General features: G+C 38.6%; 1 protein-coding gene across 3 annotated transcripts in view; it reads left to right on the top strand.

Annotated features, from left to right (window-relative positions):
- The first annotated feature begins 7,327 nt into the window (after positions 1 to 7,327).
- The window catches only part of ZFAND6 (zinc finger AN1-type containing 6), a 76,026-nt gene continuing 62,393 nt past the window's right edge, over positions 7,328 to 20,960 (top strand). The window contains exon 1 of one of the 3 annotated variants that reach the window (XM_081226781.1): positions 7,328 to 7,455. The gene's annotated coding sequence lies outside the window, so the exon portion shown is untranslated. Of the gene's footprint in view, positions 7,456 to 17,329; positions 17,419 to 20,960 lie in introns of those variants that run through there. The other 2 variants (XM_081226780.1, XM_081226779.1) reach the window with 2 other exon arrangements.

Below are 20,960 nucleotides of genomic sequence, written 5' to 3' on the forward strand. Positions count from 1 at the left end.
GGTTATCAAGAATAATACTGGAGGGCTTCCCTGGAGGCGCAGTGGTTGGGAGTCCACCTGCCAATGCAGGGGACACAGGTTCGAGCACTGCTCCGAGAAGATCCCACATGCCGCAGAGCACCTAGGTCCATGTGCCACAACTACTGAGCCTGTGCTCTAGAGCCCACGAGCCACAACTAATGAGCCTGCGTGCCGCAACTACTGAAGCCCACGCACCTAGAGCCCATGCTCCGCAACAAGAGAAGCCACCACAATGAGAAGCCCGCGCACCACAACGAAGAGTAGCCCCTGCTCGCTGCAACTAGGGAAAGCCCGCACGCGGCAACGAAGACCCAGTGCAGCCAATAAATATATAAATAAATTTATATATTAAAAAAACCCTAACTTTTGGAATTGTCTCTGGGCCCATGGGGCAAGGCAATGGGTATTCCTGCATCTGATCATCTTCACGCAGGTGGAACTTGGGACCTGGAGAGGAGAGGGGAAGGATTCGGTTCAGGGGTAGACTTAAGTCCTCCCAGCTTCCTTGCTGCTGGTAGTAGGCGAGTGTCTGAATACCAGCCCTACCACTGGGCAGAGGAACTACTGCTGGAGAAGAAAGCAAACATGGATAGGACTGCCAGGACGCTGACAGCTGGAGCAACGCAACCAACAGCAAAATGAATAGCAGAGACTCTTCTGCCGATTTGGCTGATGTTCTGGTTTTCTCTCTTTGAGGGTAAGTATCCTTTGGCCTGAGTAAGTCCCCCGGAATTATCATGGAAGGGAGGGTAAGGGAGAAGAACCTTTGCCATAGGTAAATTGGGAGTTTAGAATCATTTAACGTAAGCTCATTTGATACTACTGATGAATTGGGCTATATCAAGTAGATATAGATAAAGAAACCTAAAATAGAATAGAAGCAGATGTAATTAAACCACGTAATGAAATAAAAACTCACCATAGCTACATGAAGTAATGCAAAAAAAATCCAATATAAGTAAATCTACTAATATACTACTTTACAACTGTGGATCAAATCTGAAAATGATCTCAGAAATGATCTTCAAAGATAGGGAAAAGTCAGTCATACAACTTATAGCCATTTCTAATAAAAACTAAATATAAAAATAGAAGTTACTTACTTAACATCATTTTTTAAAAGGTGTTTATTCCAAGTAATTCAGCATTTGTCAGAAACTAGCTCAGAGTGTCATATATTGTCAATATTATTTAATTTCCTTGGAAAATTCTGGCTACGGCAATAAGACATGGAATGTAATAAGTATAAAAACTGGAAAAGAGAGAGAGAAAATACAATTTCACTAATGACAAAAACAACGAAAAAATTAAAAACTATTTTAAAAGATCAATTAAATGGTCAGGTATAAAAGAAATATACAGAATTAAATAGCATTATAATATTATCAATGACCAGTTTGAAAATATAAAAAATAAGTAAAATTTCATCCACAGTATCGACAAAGCATAATAGAAGTGAGTTATTAATGACAAATACTATGATCACGTGCATTTCTCCAGACAATGCCAAATGTCCCCCGGGGACAAAATCATCCCTAGTTTAGAACCATTGTTCTAGATCAAACTATTCTGAGAATAAGAATCACCTGGAGGCTTACTAAAAATAGATTCCCAGGCTCCTTCCCTAGAGATTCTGATTTATTGTGCCCAGATTATGGACTTGCAATCTGAATTTTTTAAATGTTCCAGGATTTCTTATTGGAGGAGTTTGAGAACTGCTCCATTAGGAATGTTGGCCCAACAGAAGTTTCGTTAAGGGAAACACTGACTGAAACCGCCCACCCTGGCCAGGCACCACAAGAACCATTTGCATGAGTTCTCTTAAACAGAAGCTCCTGGCAAGGAACACGGAACTAGCAAGCCACCACCAACTGGAAGAATTCAGGAAGGGTCAAAAGGAGACACCAGTCTGTATGTCCTCCCAACCTCAGAGAATCTTCCTCGCTGGAATCCATCTTGGCTGAGCGATGTGGGCTCCACCAGTAAGGACCCTGAGTCAGAACGATTGGCCAGAGACGACCTGGAAACTAACCCCATCACCATAAAACCCGAGACTGCGAGCCACGTGGCAGAGCAGTTCTCCTGGGCTCCCTTACCCCACGGCTCTCCGCCCGGGCACCCCTTCCCCATAAAGTCTCCTGCTTTGTCAGCACGTGTGTCTCCTCGGACAATTCATTTCCAAGTGTTCGACAAGAGCCCGCTCTCGGGCCCTGAAAGGGGTCCCCCTTCCTGCAACAGTTTGACCTGCTCACTTTGTGTTTCAGGAAGATCCTTCTGGAGGCAGCTGGAGGATCAACTGGGTGGGCTGTGGAGGATGTAGAGAAGAGAATAGGAGTTGGAGGCTATTGCTTCCATTCAGGTGAGAAATAATACGGGGGGTGTATGCGGCAGTGGGGGTGGGGTACATTTCAGAGATATCTCTAAGGCAGAATCAGTGAAATTTGTGACTAATCAGATGTTGGGGAGGGGAGGACTTAAGAAAAGGGTGAGTCAACATTTAAAACTTTTAAATTTTGATACCGTTAGGCAAGCGAAAGGGCAACACACAAATGGGAGGCTATATTTCCAAATTATGTATCTGATAAGGGGCTTGTATTCAGAATATGTAAAGAACACTTACAACCAACAATGAAAAGATAAATAACTCAATTTAAAAATGGGCAAAGGATCTCAGGAGACATTTTTTCAAAGACAATATACAAATGGCCAGCAAGCACATAAGAAGATGCTCAACATCATTAGCCAATAAGAAATGCAAATCAAAACCACAAGATACCACTTCATACTCATAGGGCGGTTATAATCAAGAAGACAGATCAATAATGTGTTGTCAAGGATGTGGAGAAAGTGAAACTCACTCATTGCTGATGGGAGTGTACACTGGTATAGACCTTCTGAAAAACAGTCTAGTACTTCTTCAAATGGTTAAACATAGAGTTAGCATAATTCCACTCTTAGGTATATACTCAAGAGAAATGAAAACATACGTCTCCAGAAAAACTCGTATACAAACACTCAGAGTAGCACTATTCATAGGAGGCAAAAAGTGGATACAACTCAAATATCCATGAAGTGACGGATAAATAAATGTGGTATATCCATGTAATAAAATATTACTCAGCAACAAAAAGAAATAAAGTATTGACACAACATGGATGAACCACGAAAACATTATGCTAAGTGAAAGATGCCAGTCACAAAAGACCATGTATTGTATGACTCCATATTTATGAAGTGTCTAAAACAGGCAAATCTATAGAGACACAAAATAAGATTAGTGGTTGCCTAGGGTTGGGTGGAGGGATTGGGGGAAAAAGGGAGTGACTACTAATGGGTAGAGGGTTTCTTTTGGGGTGATAAAATGTTCTAAAAGTGATTATGGGGATATTGGCACAACTCTGTGAATATGCTAAAAGCTACTGAATTGTACCCTTTTTAAAAACTGAATTATAGTTGATTTACAATATTGTGTTAAGTTCAGGTGTACAGCAAAGTGATTCAGTTATATATATATTTAAAACTTTTCCATTATATGTTATTACGAGATATTGAATAAAGTTCCCTGTGCTCTGCAGTAAATCTTTGTTGCTTATCTATTTTATACATAGTCATGTTATCTGTTGATCCCATACTCCTAATTTATCCGTCCCGCTGCTTCCCTTTTGGTAACTGTAAATTTGTTTTCTATATCTGAGAGTCTGTTTCTGTTTTGTAAATAAGTTCATTTGTATTATTTTTTAGATTCCGCATCTAAGTGATATCATGTAATATTTGTCTTTCTCTGAATTGTATCCTTTGAGTGGGTGAATTCTATGGTATATGTACTAAATCTCAACAAAGTAGTTTTAAAAAAATTTTTTTAAAGAAAGGAAAAGGATGAGGTTCTAGCTCTGATAACTGGAAATGAGATATCACCATTGGCCAAAATTGGGACCACAGGAGGCAAGAATGTGTTTGGGGGAAGAAAATGAACCTTGGATATATTGAATGCCTCTGAGAACAGACACTGGATACCGTGGTCTGGAGCACAGAAAAGAGGAAGGACTGGAGATAAGAATGCAGATTATCATTTATTGAGCATCTATTAGGTAGGTACCTGTGCTGTAAATGTATTGTTTATGTATACACTGGCAGTGAGAAGTGTTATATTAATTTAAACCCGTCAATGAGAGGGGGCCCTTTAGCTCTCTTACTTCCTGCTGTATCCTGGTTGTTACCAACACAGGCTGGCAGAAAGTCAGCATGCAATGTTCGCTGGATGAGTACAAACGTAGTATCTTTTAACCCACATAACAACCGTCTGAGGTAGGTTTTTGTCCCTGAATGTTACCTTTGACTCTTCACTGTCCCCCACTACGTCCCATCTATCAGGAAATTCTGTTGGCTCTACTGGTCCAAGTCACCGCTCTCTCTCACGTGGATGCAGACACTATCCTCCTAAAAGTTCCTGCTTCTACCCTGTTTGCCCTGTTAGTCCACTCTCAACATGACAGGAAGAATAATCCTTTAAAACATAAGTCAGATCACGTTACTTTTCTGCTCAAAACCATGCACTGGGGCTTCCCTGGTGGCGCAGTGGTTGACAGTCCACCTGCCGATGCAGGGGACACGGGTTTGTGCCCCGGTCCGGGAAGATCCCGCGTGCCGCGGAGCAGCTGGGCCTGTGAGCCATGGCCGCTGAGCCTGGGTGTCCGGAGCCTGTGCTCCGCAACGGGAGAGGCTACAACAGTGAGCCGCGTGCCACAAACAAAACAAAACAAAACAAACCATGCACTGGCTCTTACAGTAAAAGTCAATGGCCCCCCCAGGCCCTACGTGAGCAGGTCCCCCCTACCTCCCTAACTTCCTCTCCTATTCTCCCCAGCTCACCTGGCTCTAGGAACACCAATTTCCTGGCTGTTCCTGCCTTGGGGCCCATGTTCTAACAGTTCTCTCAGTCTGGAATGCTCTTCTCCCAGGTATTCAGGACTACACCCTCATCTCTTACAATTCTATTCAAACCTCACTTTCTCAGTGAAGCCTACCTTGACTGCTCTGTTTAACACTGCAACCCACCCTCCCACATCCTCTACCCTGCTCTCCTTTTTCTTCAGTCTATACCACTAACCATCTTCTAACTCACAACCTAAATACTTATTATGTTTTTTGTGTCTCCCCCATTAGAATGAAAAATCTATAAAGGTAAGTGATCTTTGTTTTGTTTGCTGATGTTTCCCAGACTCATAAAAAATTGAGACCCAGAGAGGTTGAGTATTGCTCAATGTCTCTGAGTAACACGTTTGATTAGGGATCTGAACCCTGGCCAAAATCCTAAATTCTTTTCATATAGTTCTTCTACCCAGTGACAAGAGGGCAGTGAACAGCTGAAAGTACCCCAGGTGGCCCAGGCTGCAAAATTATTCCTAGTACCAGAAGAATCCACCAAACTTTTATAATTCACCGTTTCCTCTCCTTATAGTTCTTGTCCTGTAATGGCTTCCCATTCCCCACTAAGTAAAGTCAACTACTCAATTTGGCTTCGAGGATCTGTAAAATAATTGACCCTAACACTATCTCTAATCTCCATTATAACCTAATCTCCAGTCCCCATTATCAGGGATGATGTCCTTGAGCAAAATCCTCTTTTGCTGCATTAGTCCATTGTTTGTAGGTATGTTTTTAAAATGAAACTTGAATGCATTTTACAACCACATTTTGAATACCTTTAGGCCCTGGGCAAGACCCTCCAGTTGACTACTGTCTCCCTTCTTTGGCTTACACTAGGTGTACCTTCACAGGACACTCCTTACCTTGCTCCCGAAGCATCTGTTTGACACCGCATAACATTTCACATTCTGTTCTTCAAACCCCCACACTGCATCTTCCAGCCTCTTTAGGAGAGCAGGAAAATGCTTCTTTTGGTTCCCAGCAGGCTGGGCCGTATGCACTCTTCAGTGCCAAAAACCAATGCCACCTTCTCCTTGAAAACTTCTTTCTGGCCCCTATCTCTCCTCTATAATTAACTGCTTCTTATCCCAAAGCCCTATTTCAAAACACCTTACCTTTACAGTCAGTCACCTCAAAATCTCTCTCCCCCCAGCGCCACCCGACTAGGGTGAGGATAGCGAGATACTTCAAGCTTAAAATTTAAAGGGGCACCAAAAAGCTCAGTAATCAAGATAAATAATATTTTAATTACTATATATTTTTTAAATTAAATTCATTCACTTTTTTGCCGGGGCATGTGGGATCTTAGCTCCCCAACCAGGGATCGAACCCTCGCCCCCTGCATTGGAAGCGTGGAATCTTCACCACTGGACCACCAGGGAAGTCCCTAATACTATATATATATTTTTACTATGTTTTTTTAAACATCAAAATTAGTTCCAAAAAAAAAAAGATTCATGAACAAAACATCAAATATAAAATTAAAGAGGATCCTCAGGACTCGGTCCGCCTCCTACCTGCCGGCCCCATCCGAACCCCTCTTTCACGGTAGGATTGAATATCCTCGAACTCCGTTCTTGTACTTCTTGAACTGCATGTGAGCCCGAAGGCCGAGAAACTGCGGGGGAGCCATTCTCATCACCCCACGCCCCAGCGCAGTAGCGCGGCCTGCTCCACTCAGCCGGGAAGCGGACACGCGCTTTTGGAAACGCTGGGAGCCGGGTGCCTGTGGGGGCGTGTGTGTCGGTGCATATATATGTGTGTATGTGGCACACGTGTGCACGCGCGCTTCTCTTCTTCCTTCTGTTTCCAAGCCATGGCTCAGGGCGGGGCAGAGTACTGCCTTCGAGTACGCACCCGGACCCTGGACTTTGCGCTTGCAAAGATGGAGTGGGGGGCACGAGGTTGCACGTGGGGAGAGCTCGGAATTCCTCTTGCACAACTGGCAGGTGGAACGCAACTCTTTCTGGCGCCTCAACCCGGGACAGGAACATGGGACTCCCTTCGAGGTAGCAGAGGGACCTGAACCTACTGCCCCCGACCCATCACATCCCCGCAAAACCCCTCGAAACGTCCTCCCGCCGCCGGGAAGAGGAACCCAAGGCGAGCGGAGGAAAGGACAGTGGAGGCGGAGAGGGCGGAGGAGCGTCTCCCCTCGCTCCGCCCCGCCTCTTCTCTGGGCCCTAGCCAATCGCTGCGCGCTCCGAGCCCTGTCCCCACCCCTCACCACCGGCTCCGGCCTGCGGCTCCGCCCCGGCCGGTGATAATTAGGCTGCGGGCGGGGGGTGCCGCGTCAGCGGTAGGAGCCGGCCAATCCCGGAGCTCTCCCCCGCGGCCGCGTCACAGACCGAACAACCAAACAGAAAAGTTTAATAAACAGCAGGCGGAGGGGCTGGTGGCGGCGGCCGGGCCGGGGTGAGCAGGGCTTCTGTGGCCTCACCTGTCCCCATTCACCGGCGGCGACCGGCGGCGGCGGGCAGCGCGTCAGGCGGAGAGAGCCGCCGCCAGGTGAGGACCGCGGCCAACAGGGCCCTGGCGGCCCGGCGCCACCCCTCCCCCTCTCACTCCCTTCCCCCACTCGGCTGAGGCTGAGGCGAGGCCCTCCCCCGGCTCTTCCCGGCCCGGGGGAGCCGGAAGCGGAGGGCGGCCGGCGGGCGCAGCAGGTGGTAGGCCGGCCGCTCGCTCGCGGGCCCGGGCCGGGCGTTTGCTGAGGCGCGAGGGGATTCCCGGCCCCGGGGGCAGGGGCCGGGGCGCAACGGGCCCCCTCGGGCGCGCGCCCGGCGCTCGCGGTCCGGGGCTTCCCGCCGGGGGCGGGGGCTGGCGCGCAGAGGTCGGATTCCTACTCCGTGCGGGCCTCGGGGGCCGCTGCGCTCGCCGCTCGCACCCGGTGCCAAGCAATTGGCGAGTGAGGGGTCGGAGGGACCCCGGGCACCCTCGGGCGCGTCCCTGTCACCAACCCCGGTCAAGTTCCCCGCCCCGCGGGCTCCGAGCCTGAGTCCTTTTTGGAATGTTTTTCACCTGCCGTGTTTTCAAAAGCCGGCGAGGGGGAAAGTCTAGCAAGTCGGACTAGAAAAGGGGATTGGGGTCGGTCTCTTTTTGCTCTGTTTCTCTTTGGTGGACTCAGGATTTCTGAATTTTCCTCTCAAGTAGTATTTTCAAGTTGCCGTCTAGCTACGTAAACAAGTACAGCAGAATATTGTGTTTGAAATAATTTTAACTTTACGTTGAAAGCTTGTGCTAAACCACACGATTAAGGTGCTCTGATGATTTATCTTCACAGCTAGAAGGTCGTTCAACATTGTGAAGAAGTTAAGGGCTTAGGGTTACACACGGACCATTTATGTTTAAAGTTGTTTGGCGGTAAAAACTGGTTAGTTTTTAATGGTTTAATGCTCCGAGAAAGAGTAGTCCTCTTGCAGATCAAATTCGGAATGTGACTTTCTAATGTAAAATCCCGTACACTTTTAAGGTTAGTTATGTAATATTTATATTGCCAATTTTAGGACACTTGCCAAGTTTCCCTTAGTCTAGGGCTTCAGGGGAAAATGTTCTCTTTCTGCAAAATTCCCAAACAGGTTGTCTCTTGACTTTTTTTTCTTTAACATTTTAAAACACATTTAATGAGGCAGGGATCGCAAAGGTGTACAGGAGGAGTATTTAGGGGTTGTTGGATTATTATCTTGATTGTAGTGATAATTTCCTGTGAAATTATCACAACAGATCACATTTTACACTTTATGTGCAGTTTATTGTATGTCATACCTCCATAAAGCCCTTTTTTGAAAAGCCAAGTATTCAAAGTATATTTGGAACCACAAAAGTATGAATACACACAATGCGGTATAAAGAGATAAAATATATTAAAACTCCACAATTTGCACCCCCAAACCAATAACTGGAACATTACCAAAACTTGCATATGTTTATGAGTTTTTTACCTGTGTTATACCTCTGCCTCTCCTTACTGAGGTAATCATTTCAGTCTAGTGGATTTTGTTTACCATTCTGTTTCATTTTTTAGAAAGTTTCATCACATAACGTTTGTGTGCTCGGTGTGTTTAGTTTGCTTTTCTTTTGAGCTTTATAAGAGTGGTATGCGACTGTAGTTCAGTCCTTTCATTGCTGTACGATATTGTGTTAATCTTCTGTAACTCATGGGCCTTCAGATTATGTTTTTGATTTTGTTTTGCTGTCAACAGCTGTGCTTCATGAACATTTCTTGTTTCCTGGCTCCTGGTGCACAAGTGCCAGAGTTTCTTTAGAGTGAATGTAGATTTCATTGGGAAGTTTTAGGTTGTCAGGAGTAGAAGAGATTGAAATACTAGAAATAAAACAAATGAAAAACTTTAGGATTCTCTTTTATGTTTTAATGGAAGATTCATATCCGTAATGGTTGGTTCATAGTTTTTGAACATTTGCATGAGAAACCAGGATTCCTGTTAGTCTGTATACAATGAATCTTTTCCTTGGAAATCCCGTGGTAAGAAGTCTGGCACTATTTGATACCTCCTTTTTCAGTGCAAAATGTAAACATAGTAGGAAAAACACTTGATTGGGTATAAAATAAATCACTCTGTGTTCCTCCTTTCCCCTTTGTAGTCTCTGGCAAGTTACTTAAAACTTCTCTTGTGCCTTAGTATACTCATGTAAAAGAAACCTGTCCTAAGTTTATCCTTTCAGTTATGCAGACTTTAGTTAAGGGGAGCACATACCGAATGGCAGAGCCTTTAAGGAAAAGGATTAGGGCCAAAGTGTTATTCTCTGGAATTACATTGAGTGTGTCCTTGGGAACATTTTTGGAAAAGGGTGTGTGGTGAGTATTTACCAGGATATGTTAACCACACATTTAAGTACTTTTTATTTCCTTTGCCTCAGATTTGGGAGTGCTTTTATTTATCATGCAAACAGCAATGCAAAGACAAATTAGGGAGCAGTATTAACTTCCTGATAACGGTGTGTGTGTAAGTAATATGAGCTTATGTATATCTTTGAATAAGCTGTTTTTTATTTAAAGGCATGTGAGATGGGGTGTGTGTGTGTTTTAAACAGTGTATGCAGCCTGCAGACAAATGTCAGGATGCTTGTTTTGATAGGGCTATTTTATCGTATTAAAAAAAAACAACTCACTTTTGTATTTGATTATAAGGGCATTTTTTTTTCAAACTTTCAGAAAAGTTACAAAGAATAAATAATCATTAACATTTTGGCAGATATACCCCCAGTCTTTCTGTTTTTGTGTATTCTTCATATCCTAAACAACTAAATGTTGAATTGTAAACAATACGAGACTGCTTCTATCTTCAAACTTATCCCAAATACGATCCGTCTCAACATCTTTGTTGTACAAAAGATGGTGGTAGTAGTCACCTAACTGGTACCTTTGCTTCAACATTCTCTCCCCTACCGTCTACTTGCTTTTCCTGTGCAGAACAGTCATTTAAATGTATAAATTAGATTATGTTATTCCCAGACTCAAAACCCTCCACAACTTTTCAGTACACAAAATAAATTCAAACTTTTTTATACCCGGGACCAGCAATGTCCAATGGAAATATAGTAGGAGTTACAAATGCGAGTCACATAAGAAATGTAAAATTTTCTGATAGCCACATTTATAAGAAAAAGGGAGAGAAACAGGTGAAATATTTTTCAACCGAAAAATATTATGATTCAACAAGTAATCAGTATAAGAAATTATTAATGGGGTATTTTACTTACCTTTTTTCAGACTGTCTTCGCAATTCGTTGTGTCTTTTCCACTTCAGGTACTTTTTAGGCTGGCCTTGCTTGTGGCTACAGATTGGACGGTGCTGCTCGCGACTATCAGGCCTGCCAGCTTCATACACTTATCTCCTGCCACTCTCCCCGACTCATGTACCCCCAGTAATACTGGTCTTTTGGGGGGCTCATGAGCATGCCAAGCTTAGTTCTCTTAAAATTGTTGTTCCTTCTGCCTGGAACACTCAGTCGTGTTTTGCTCAAAAGTCACTCCTTTTGAGATGCCTTCTCAGACCACTTTCCCTGATGACTCTGTTACCCTTCTTCGTTTCCTTTTAGAACCTGACATCTGAAGTGATTTATTTGGTTATTGTCTGTATACCCTGCTTGACTGTAAACTGCTGGGGGGCACAGGATTTCCTCATGTTTATCATTAGGTCCCCATATATTAAAAATATAATTTTTAAAAGGTGCATACCATTTCATCTTATGAAAGTACTGTAATTTAACTAGTCACCTGTTGTGTATAGCGTGTTACTTTATCCCATTTTCACTATTATAATGTGGTGAAGAACATCTTAAGAGCTAAATCTTACTATGTATCTCTCATTACTTTAGGATTCAGCCTGTCTTAAAATTGCTTAAAAGATATGAACATTTTTTATCTTTTCATAAATACTGACAAATCTTGTCCTAAAAGTTTGACTAACATTATAGTATAGTTGACCAAACCTGTGTAAAGTTTGACTGAAAATATGAGAGAATACACATTTCCTCCATATCTTTACCAAGAAATAGTATTTTCTTTCCTTCTTTCCCTTTCCATAAGATTTATTATTTATTTCTTAGATTAATTAATTATGATAATGAGTAGAGATATAGGTGTTGGACATCTAGTTTGTCTTTGGCTCATTTGGGGTGGTGTTTTATGTTTGCGATACCCTTTTTAGCCTTTTATATATTTAGGATAGCCACCCTTTGACACATACTACAAACATTTTCCCTGGCTCTTCATTAGCCTTTCATTTGCTTACGATATATTTTTTTTTAATAATGTAGAAGAGTTTTTACCTTTTAGGAAGTTTAGGTTAATACTTTCTTTTTATATTTAGCTTCTACTTTCATATTTAATGAATTCTCCTACCCAGATAACTGTTTTCTTCTAGTTCTTTTGTGGTTTCATTTTTCACATCCGTCTGTTTTCTGTTCATCCAGGATTTATTTTGACATAACATGTGAAGTGAAATAATTGTCCTTATTTTTCCTTAATAGTCAATCAGTTATTTCAGCCCCATTAAAGAAAACTTTTTTTTTGTCTTCAAATAAAGCTGCTTTTGTCATATACTAAATACATATATGTTTGGTTCTTTTTACCTTTTATTCTTTTTAGCTTTTATTCAATATAAATCAGTGCACATGGTTTTAGTAACTGGGAGTAATAATGTGTTTTTATTTTGTTGTTGTTAAGTCTTACCATCCCCCTTTTCCCCCCAAATTTTTGGTTGTTGCTTTGTTAGTCCTCGAGTTTTTTAGTTGATTCTTTAGGGTCTCTTTAGTTGATTCTTTAGGTTTTTGGATTTGAATTTTTAAATTAAAAAAATATTGTGTTGTTTCTACACTTAATGTTTTATGTTGTATAATGAAAAAAATTTTAATGCCATTAAGTTTTCCTTTGAACCTAGTTATAGTTCTGTTCCTTAAAATTTGACAAGTAATATTTTTATTAAAATCCCTGCAGTTGCAGTTTTCATTCATTAAACCATTGCTCCATGCTAGTTGGACATTGTGCTAAGTGCTGAGGATACAGTGATGAAAATGATACAGGGTCTTTGCTCTCATAAAGCTAGGCTATTAACAAACCAATGAGTAAACAGTTTTCAGATTTTTACAAGTGCTGGGAAGGAAAGAAATAGGGTGTGCTGATAGAGATTAGAAGGTGCTAGTTGGATGTCCTGAGAATATAATGTTTAAAGTTAGTGGTGATACCAAAGTGTGTTTGAGGAGTTTTCTTAGCTTCCCCAGTCTGTCAGAACATTAAAAAGATAATGACACACTGAACTTTTTCTGTAAAAATTTTTTGTAAAAATTGCCTTGCAGACAGCTTCAAACCCCACCCTACCCCCTCCACCCCGTATCTTCCAGTTGGATTACTGCCTTAGCGCTTGTCCTGTATAGAAAATTTGGAACTGTGATTCTGAGTTCTAAGATCAGGAAAATGCTGGGGGAAGTTGCCCAAGTAAAGGGAGCTGCTAGCACAAAGGGGACGAAAAGTACCTGTAAGGATTTGACCGAGATTGGAATGACTGGAGTTTACTGAGTGAAGAGAGTGGGACAGACTTTATTGCAAGACTTATTATTTCCAAGTGGTAAGGCTGCTTCCACTTCGCCGCCACCTTCCTATCCTATTTATATTCCATGATCCAAATCAGTCGCCTCCAAGTAACTTTGTTTTGCTCCTTGATACTTTCCTTCAATATTTCTACTGTATTTTCACTTTTTTCCCATTCAGGATCTTTGCATATGCTGTCCCCGTTTGCTTAATTGTGATTTCCTTGATGAATTAATCCTTAATGCTGGCAAAAGAGGTTAAGTTCTTCTGTTGGCTGTATTTACTATTTTCACATTGGACACATTTGCTTTGTTTTAGCATCTTTTTCTTCTAAAACTGCTTTTCAATCTGGTAGTTACTAGCCATTTGTGGCTAGTTATTATTAACTAAAATTAAATAATATAAAAAAAATTCATATCCACAGGCTTACTAGTCACATTTCAGATGCTCAGTAACCACATGTGACTAGTGGCTATTATACTGGACAGCAGAGATAAAGAGTCTTGTACAACGATGAAAATTTATCTTAATTTATCAATAATCTTGTGGCTAATAGCTACGGTATTTTATTTAAGTTTAAGTAGCCACAGCTGGCTGTTGAAATATGGCAAGTCTGAATTGAGATGTGCTGTAAGTATGAAATAAGAACTTGATTTCTAGCACAAAAAAGGGGAAAGAGCTCACTTTTTAAAATATTGATTACATATTGAAGTAATGCTTCATTACTTTTAAAAATGCTTTTACATGTTTTGCATTAAATAAAATACTACATTTAATTTAACTTTATTGAAATGTTTTAGCGTGGCCACTAGAAAATGGAAAATAGTAGGTGGCTCGCATTGTTTTTTTGCTGGACAGCACTGGTCTAACTCTAGACTGTAAGTTTCTACAATGGAGGCACAGTTCACCATGGCATCCACAGCAGCCAGTGGTGCCCACCATATAGTAGGTGTTAAGAAAGTTCGATGAATGAATAAACTTTTCAATAGGTAGAGAATGCTCCCTATTCAACTTGTGCTTTTTAAAATTGTTGGTTTTCTTCATGACTAAAATTAAAAATGTTTTCCTGTGACTTGAGAAAAGAAGCTTTTCTTTTGATAGCTATATAAAAATTATCCTTATGAAATAATTGCTATGCATCATTCATCTTTTGGGTTTTTTGGGTTTTTCTGTTTTTCTTTCCCTGGCTTAGGCTGCTAAAGAAAGGGAAATATAAAGTCTGCCAATCTGTTTTCTTTCATTTTTCTATATCTAGCAGTTTACTTAGATGATCTATTGTGTGTTATTTGGCACATGAAAATTTATGACTATTAAATCTAAATAATTGAGGATTATGAATGCTTTTTCCTTTACTTATACTTCGGTCTCAATATTATGATCTCTATTCCTTTTTAATTTACATTTATTGGTGACCTTGTTTATTCCTTTAGATTTAAAGCAATTAACTGTCTTATAGAAAGACATCTCTTCTATCAACTTGGTTTATGCTTTCTAATCTGTTTATTTTCTTAATGTTTCCTTTGTGTTTAGTATTTTGCTGAATGGGCCATCACCGCCTTCCCTCTCTCCCCATTCTCACCTTGTATTTTTTTCCCTTAACGAGTTAGAAGATAGTCATCAGGAGTGGCAAACTCAAATACATACCTCACTTTTGTAGACACCATGTATTTGTCAGGGAAATATTTCTTAATTTTTTTTTTCCTCCGTTAGTTGGTGTTTTTCAGACTTTATCCTTAGTGACCCTAGTCATGTTTTTGCTAATGTCAGGGTGGTCCTTTCACCTACTACTGCCTTAACTACCTGTATTTATATTTTATATTATACCTGTAATTATATTTATAGTTATATAGCACCCAGGAATACTACTGCCAAGGATTAATTTCTGTTGTAGGAAGAATAGTTTGAGCTATTCTCAGTGCTTAAAAATTCTATGGAAGTTTTCGCCCTGCTCTGTATGTACCAAAAGTTGTTCCTAATAGTCTAGGTATTGATTCTTTGTATAGGGTCTTTTTAATCAAAAGTGAAATGAGACCAAGTTGTTCAGTGGCTTGTGCTCTTCTAAATTGTTTTCAGTTGATAGGTTTGGGAAAACCTCTGAACTCCCACAAAGAATATACAATACGTCCTTTGAATACTTGATGTTCAAAAAGTGGTATTGTCACATGCAATCTGGGAGCCTTGAAGCTTTTGCAGCCTCCCTGTTCCTATGAAGCAATATTGTTTTCAAATAATCTCAGTTGTGGTAATGCTTTCTTTTCGTTTATTTTTTTGCTGTTGTTTTCTTCTACTATGGATTTAGAAGAGGAATAAACTATCCTTAATTTTAACCTGTAAGCCACCTAAAATGATATTTATCAACTTGAAGTTCTTTCAAGTAGGTCCTGGAGATCTTTGAACAATCTGGAATAGCTAAGTCTATATTTCTCTTTTCTGTTGGTTATAGATTGAGAGTGGTTTTGGTGTTAAATTAGTGTATGTTCTATGCGTTTGTTTTACACAGATAATTAACTTCGATGTGAAAAATTGGTGTTAGAACAAAGGTTCATTTGGTTCCCATAACTGTCTACTAATTTTATGCTTGGCACATTTTAAGATTAAAATATTTGCCATCTTTTTTCCTATAACCCTGTAAAATTTTGGCCATCTAAAACTTGTTTTATGATTAACTCAAGTTCTATGCTGTAACTCAAATTATGTATTTTTTCTATTGTTTGTTCCTGTACCTCTTCTGCTTCCAGTGTCCTTTTGCAAGTGTTCACACAGTGGGAAGAAAACCTGAACTTGACTCGTGAAGTACTGGGCATTCACAGCCATAAATCCTTGCAAAGGATTTTGGGACTAGACCTCTGTGAATTGGCTCTTTCAATTTGTCCACTTAAAAGGCATAATAGATTATGCAGCTGTTTGGGCTTCTGCAGGGTATTACTCCATATTCATGTCTAGTTGCAATTATGTGAATTTTCAGTTTCTTACAAAGGCTTCTCTTTGTATTCAAAACAAGTTTGTTGGCTTTATGTTGTTCTAATGTATGAATTTTCTTTGAGGAAAAATGCTTGAAAGGTTTTTAACTTAGAAAACTGAAGTCAAATTAAAAATTATATAAACTTACTGAATATATTTTAAGAAGGAGCTACGCTAATTTGCTATAATTTTGAATCTGTTTTTATAAATCAATTTTTGGTAGAGGTTAATATTTAAATGTCATTCAATCAGATAATGATTAATGTCAGAGTAGTAGTTAATGGGTCAAGCTCCTAAAAACATACAGTTCTAATTAAAATAAACATAATAAAATACAGCAAATTTAGTAATGTATAAAGTGACTGTAGGTCTTTTTTGTTGAAAAATCAGAATCTCTGTAGTAAAAATAACATTTAACGTAACTTACTATTTTAAGAGGCATATGTATACCCTTCAGCTGTACCTTAGGGTTTCCATGCCACCCTTAAGTAGGGTGCAAAATAGTGTCTACCCATCTCTTAAAAAAATACTAATGATTTTTTAAAAAAACAACTTAAACCATCTCAAACTTTATATCCGAACATGTTCATTAGAACAAGTTGTCTTCTCCTTTTATAGATATCCGTTTGCAGTGGATAAGCATTATCCTTGCAAAAACTCGCAAAGTCAGACCTGTAAATGTGGTAATGTAGAAATAATGTTTCTGCCTCATTTTTCTTCAGTTTCAAATAGAATTATCAGTCTGATGTCACTGAAAATTTCATTCTATTCTTGTGATACTGAGAACATAAGTATCAGTGAATTTGATAGCTTAGAAATGAAATTTTTGCATTCAGTGTTTTAGTGCTATGTATTTTCACTTAAGATGTGGTTTTATGTTTAAGTATTAGAGAAAAGACTGTTTCGTTCTTATTAGCAAAATTTTGCAATGGATTTTCTGTTGCCGTTTTAAAATTTTCATACAAAATGTGAACTGTACTGAAAAAGGAGTCTTTATAAAGCATAACTTCACCTTCAGGCTCTGTAAAAAATATCAAATGATTTAGCTTAAAAGCATTGTATTTTAAACAGTTGTTCGCTGAACTGCAAATTAATGCTGCTTCTGTGAGATTTTCATTTCTGTTACCTGGTTTATTTATTTTTTACCTAGACAAAAGAGTAAGCAAATAGTATGTGATGGGAAAACTGAAACATTACCTACTGTTCCTTTAAGAAACCAGCTTATCCAGGGGGTTTTAGAGTGTTTACCTAACCTGCTAGCAAGGAAAAGTTCTTTAAAATAATGGATATTAGCCGTATCCAATCACAATTATCAGTTTCACTAACAGGGAGGAGATTTTACTCTTCAGCCACTAAAATTGGAGAAGGTGGAGCTTGGTATTCAGGTTTGGTTGCTTTGGAGTACAGCTTCAAGTGAAGTTAATCTGAGGTGAAGCAAACAGAAAATTGTGGAGGTTTTGTTGGTAGGATTTTTGTTCTAATCTTTTAATGATCCTTTATTTTACACTTTTGCTCCTTTATGCTTCTGTGTATGTTAGGTTTTGTCATTGTTGCTATTTTCTGATGCAAACTGAACATTAAAATTAAGCAGGGAAGCAGAACAAAAGGGCTGTTTGGACAGGAAATAGGTGTTAGAGAATCAAACTTGACTTTCTTTATCATTACTTTTAGTTCAGAATTTAAGTGTCATTAAAAAATACTTGAATAAAAATCATCTCCAGTAACAGGCTATTCTCTTGGATTGGATGTTTGAGGAGTCATTTGTCAGTTTTTGTAAATGACATCTTGAGGAGGTCTATTTGATATGTCATTTTCCTTGAACTTAAGATGTTATTAAGTTGCTAAAAGACAGATATATGTGGTAGGGTTAAGTTGGTCCCTTTTAAAGAATTGAAATGCCAGCTGTTTAATTTTTTTTTTATCCCCCAGCATACCTCCCCTTTTTAAAAACTTCAGTATACTTTAAATCTAGCAATATTGTTGGCATTTTTAATATGCTTATAATTTTAGTTTTGTTTTTTAAAAGATCATGGATTCATTTTATATAGAACAAGGTAAAAACTTTCTCCTTCCTTCAAACTTCATTTCTTTCAAAGGTGGACGTAAAGTAATTGACACCCTTTTGAAACAGGAAATGGATGGATTTCTATTTTTCAGAGGTATAGGTAGACTACCAAAACTTAAAAAAAAGTATCTATGAATCTATTGACATTTCTTACTTATGAAATAATTGTAGTATGTTTCAGTACCAGAAGTTTGCTTTAGAGGCTCTTGTCTTTATATTGTTGCTCTTTGATCGCATAGAAATTAAGGTATAGAATAATTTGAATAATCAGTATACTTGTATTTGCTATGCTGCTTCTTCCAGATCATGCAAAAGTTTTTAAATTAATGCTTTTCTGCTCTTGTCTATTGCATAAGCAATACTATAGTAATAATAAAATCAAGAAAAGTCACCCAGATATCCACAAGAAGATCACTGTGAGGTGGTCTTATTTTTTCCTCCTCTTCTATTCTGCACCTTACCATATTCTTACATTTTCCCCCTCATTGTAAATAAAGGCAGTTTTATGTTTTTTCATTAAACTATATCATGTATTTTTAAAATTGTTTTCATTTCATTTGTTATATAATTCTCTTAGGTTAATGGGACCTTAATTTACCTAGTCTTTTACCTGTTTTACGTTTAGATAGTTCGTTCCTAATTTTTCACCATTTTAAACGGTATTGCATTGAACAAACCTCTTTGTGTAAATTTTAAAATACTTTCTTCTTTATTTCTTTTGGAAAAATCCCCTGGAGTGGACTTACCTAGATCAAAGGATATAAACACTTCAGTAGCCAAATTGCCTTTCAAAAAGGTTATTCCAATTTATATTGCCACCAGAAGAATGTGCTTCAAAATTTCTGTAATGGGTAGCCCCTTAAGTGTTCTCATTAAAGTGTGCCTCTGAAGCTCTCTGACTTGATTAGTTTTTGCCTAAACGAATAGCCTATTTTAAATTCCATTTTCCAAGATGTAGATGGATCTAAATTCATTTTCTGGACATTAAGATTAGCTGAAGGAAATTGGGAGAATTTTTACCCACTTAAGTGAGCAATTATATCTTTGTTGGTTAATATTGTATGTATTGCTTCATTTAAGTAGAGGGCTTAATGTTTTACATTGGCATTGTTGTTCCCGCCAGCTTTCCTCAGTACATGTTTCTTTGGTAAACACATACCAGAAGAAGTATTTTCTTTTAAGAAAGTACATCAGAAACATTTTTTTGAGAGGGGGCGGTAGTATTTGACTTAACTCTGAACAGGTATGAATAGCACATTTCTGATTTTTTAAGTACAATACAGAAACAATTAGTATGTATAGATCTAGGTTTTAAAATGATATATTACACCTTTCCAGTATTTCACAGGCTTTCAATAGAAGGTAAAATGACTACACACACGTAGTGTGTTACTAGTCCTGTGTTGTTTCCGTTTGTCTGTAAGAGCATTCTCTGTTTGACAATAACTTCTGCATTATGTATATACTCTTGCCAGCTAGTTTGTTAAATAGAATAGGCTGTAACTATTCAGGATAGGAACTTGTTAACTAATGCACCAGAATAAACTTAAAAAGTTGTTTTAAAGCAAAATCCTGTAAGACATTTAAAAATTCTAATTTTAATTTATAAATGGGAGCCAGTGTTAAGTCGTGGGTTAAGCTCTAACTCACTGATGGAACCAGTAGTTGAGCATGTATGTATAATCTTGAATTAAATAGTCTAGCTCATTTTGCAGTTTAAGTAATTTATTTTCTGTAAATTTTTGCTGATAAATTTAGTATCTCTAATTTTCAGAGCTAACGTTGGTATGTTGGTCACTGTGTTTGTTTCAGGGTTTTTTTTTTTTTCTTTTAATGCCTATTTATTTTGTTTTTCATGGCTTAAAAGTTTGATTTTTCCAGATACTTTGGTTTTCTTAACATTTGGAATGGAAGAGAAAAAACTTAAAACTCATCACTTTTAATTAATGAAATAATTGTCGCAAAATACATTTTCTCTGCATTTAAATTTGCTAGATGTTTCAGAACTTTATACAGATAATCTAAATACTTTATTCATGAGTAGAACAATTGTTTGAGTTTCACCTGAATATTTAAAATTTATGTTGGTGCTTAAATATTTATATCATATTTCCTTTGTTCTGAATTTGAGAAGATGTATTTAATTTTCTTCTTAAGAGATTCATCTTATTGCTGCCAGATAGAGATGAAGGTACTTGTAAATATAACAATTTTAGTGAAAGTCATTCAAATTTGGCCGTAGATTACATTTTGATGGGTACCCAACATAAAGGTTTACCTACTCCTCTAGTACTCTGGTAACATTAGAACCTTGAGAACAGATAATCTTTAATTGTTTCTCTACTGTACTGGTCTCTGGTTGCAGAACTAGGGAGTATCCTTTTTAGTACACTAGTTTCATTCAGAGTGTAGAAGCCAGTTCTCTAGAGGGAGAAGAATCTCTAAATGACCTAATATTGATGCAAGATAACAATAGTGATAGCTCTATTTTATTCTTTTAGAATGGAGGAAAAAAGTGATCTAGAGGGGGAATATTAAATGCATTCAAAGTCTCTATTGTTCATCTCCATTCAAGGGGAATACGGTGATTTTTCATTTTCTTAATGACATAAGGAAAAAGGTTAAGGGGCAGCAAGTTGGTAAAACTTGAAAGAGCCTAGAAACCGTGGCTTAGTAATTACAAGGTCTCTTTCTTCTGTGTAATAGGGGGACTTGACAGTTTTGCAATGTTTTTCCTGTATGGCTTCTTTATAAAAGTAGGTAAATGTTTTAGGAGGGTTTTGTTGTTTTTGTTTTTAAATAACTTAGGAATGCTTATTTATTAACTGATGTGTATATTAACCTGTTTGGCTGAATCTGATTTTCTGCATTTGTATGTCATTAGGAAAAAAAAAAGAACTCAAAACATTATTGTGGCTAGTAATGTTATGGTAGAAGGGA

This window comes from Mesoplodon bidens (assembly GCF_964165515.1).
Source record: "Mesoplodon bidens genome assembly, chromosome: 3".
Classification (NCBI taxonomy): domain Eukaryota; kingdom Metazoa; phylum Chordata; class Mammalia; order Artiodactyla; family Ziphiidae; genus Mesoplodon; species Mesoplodon bidens.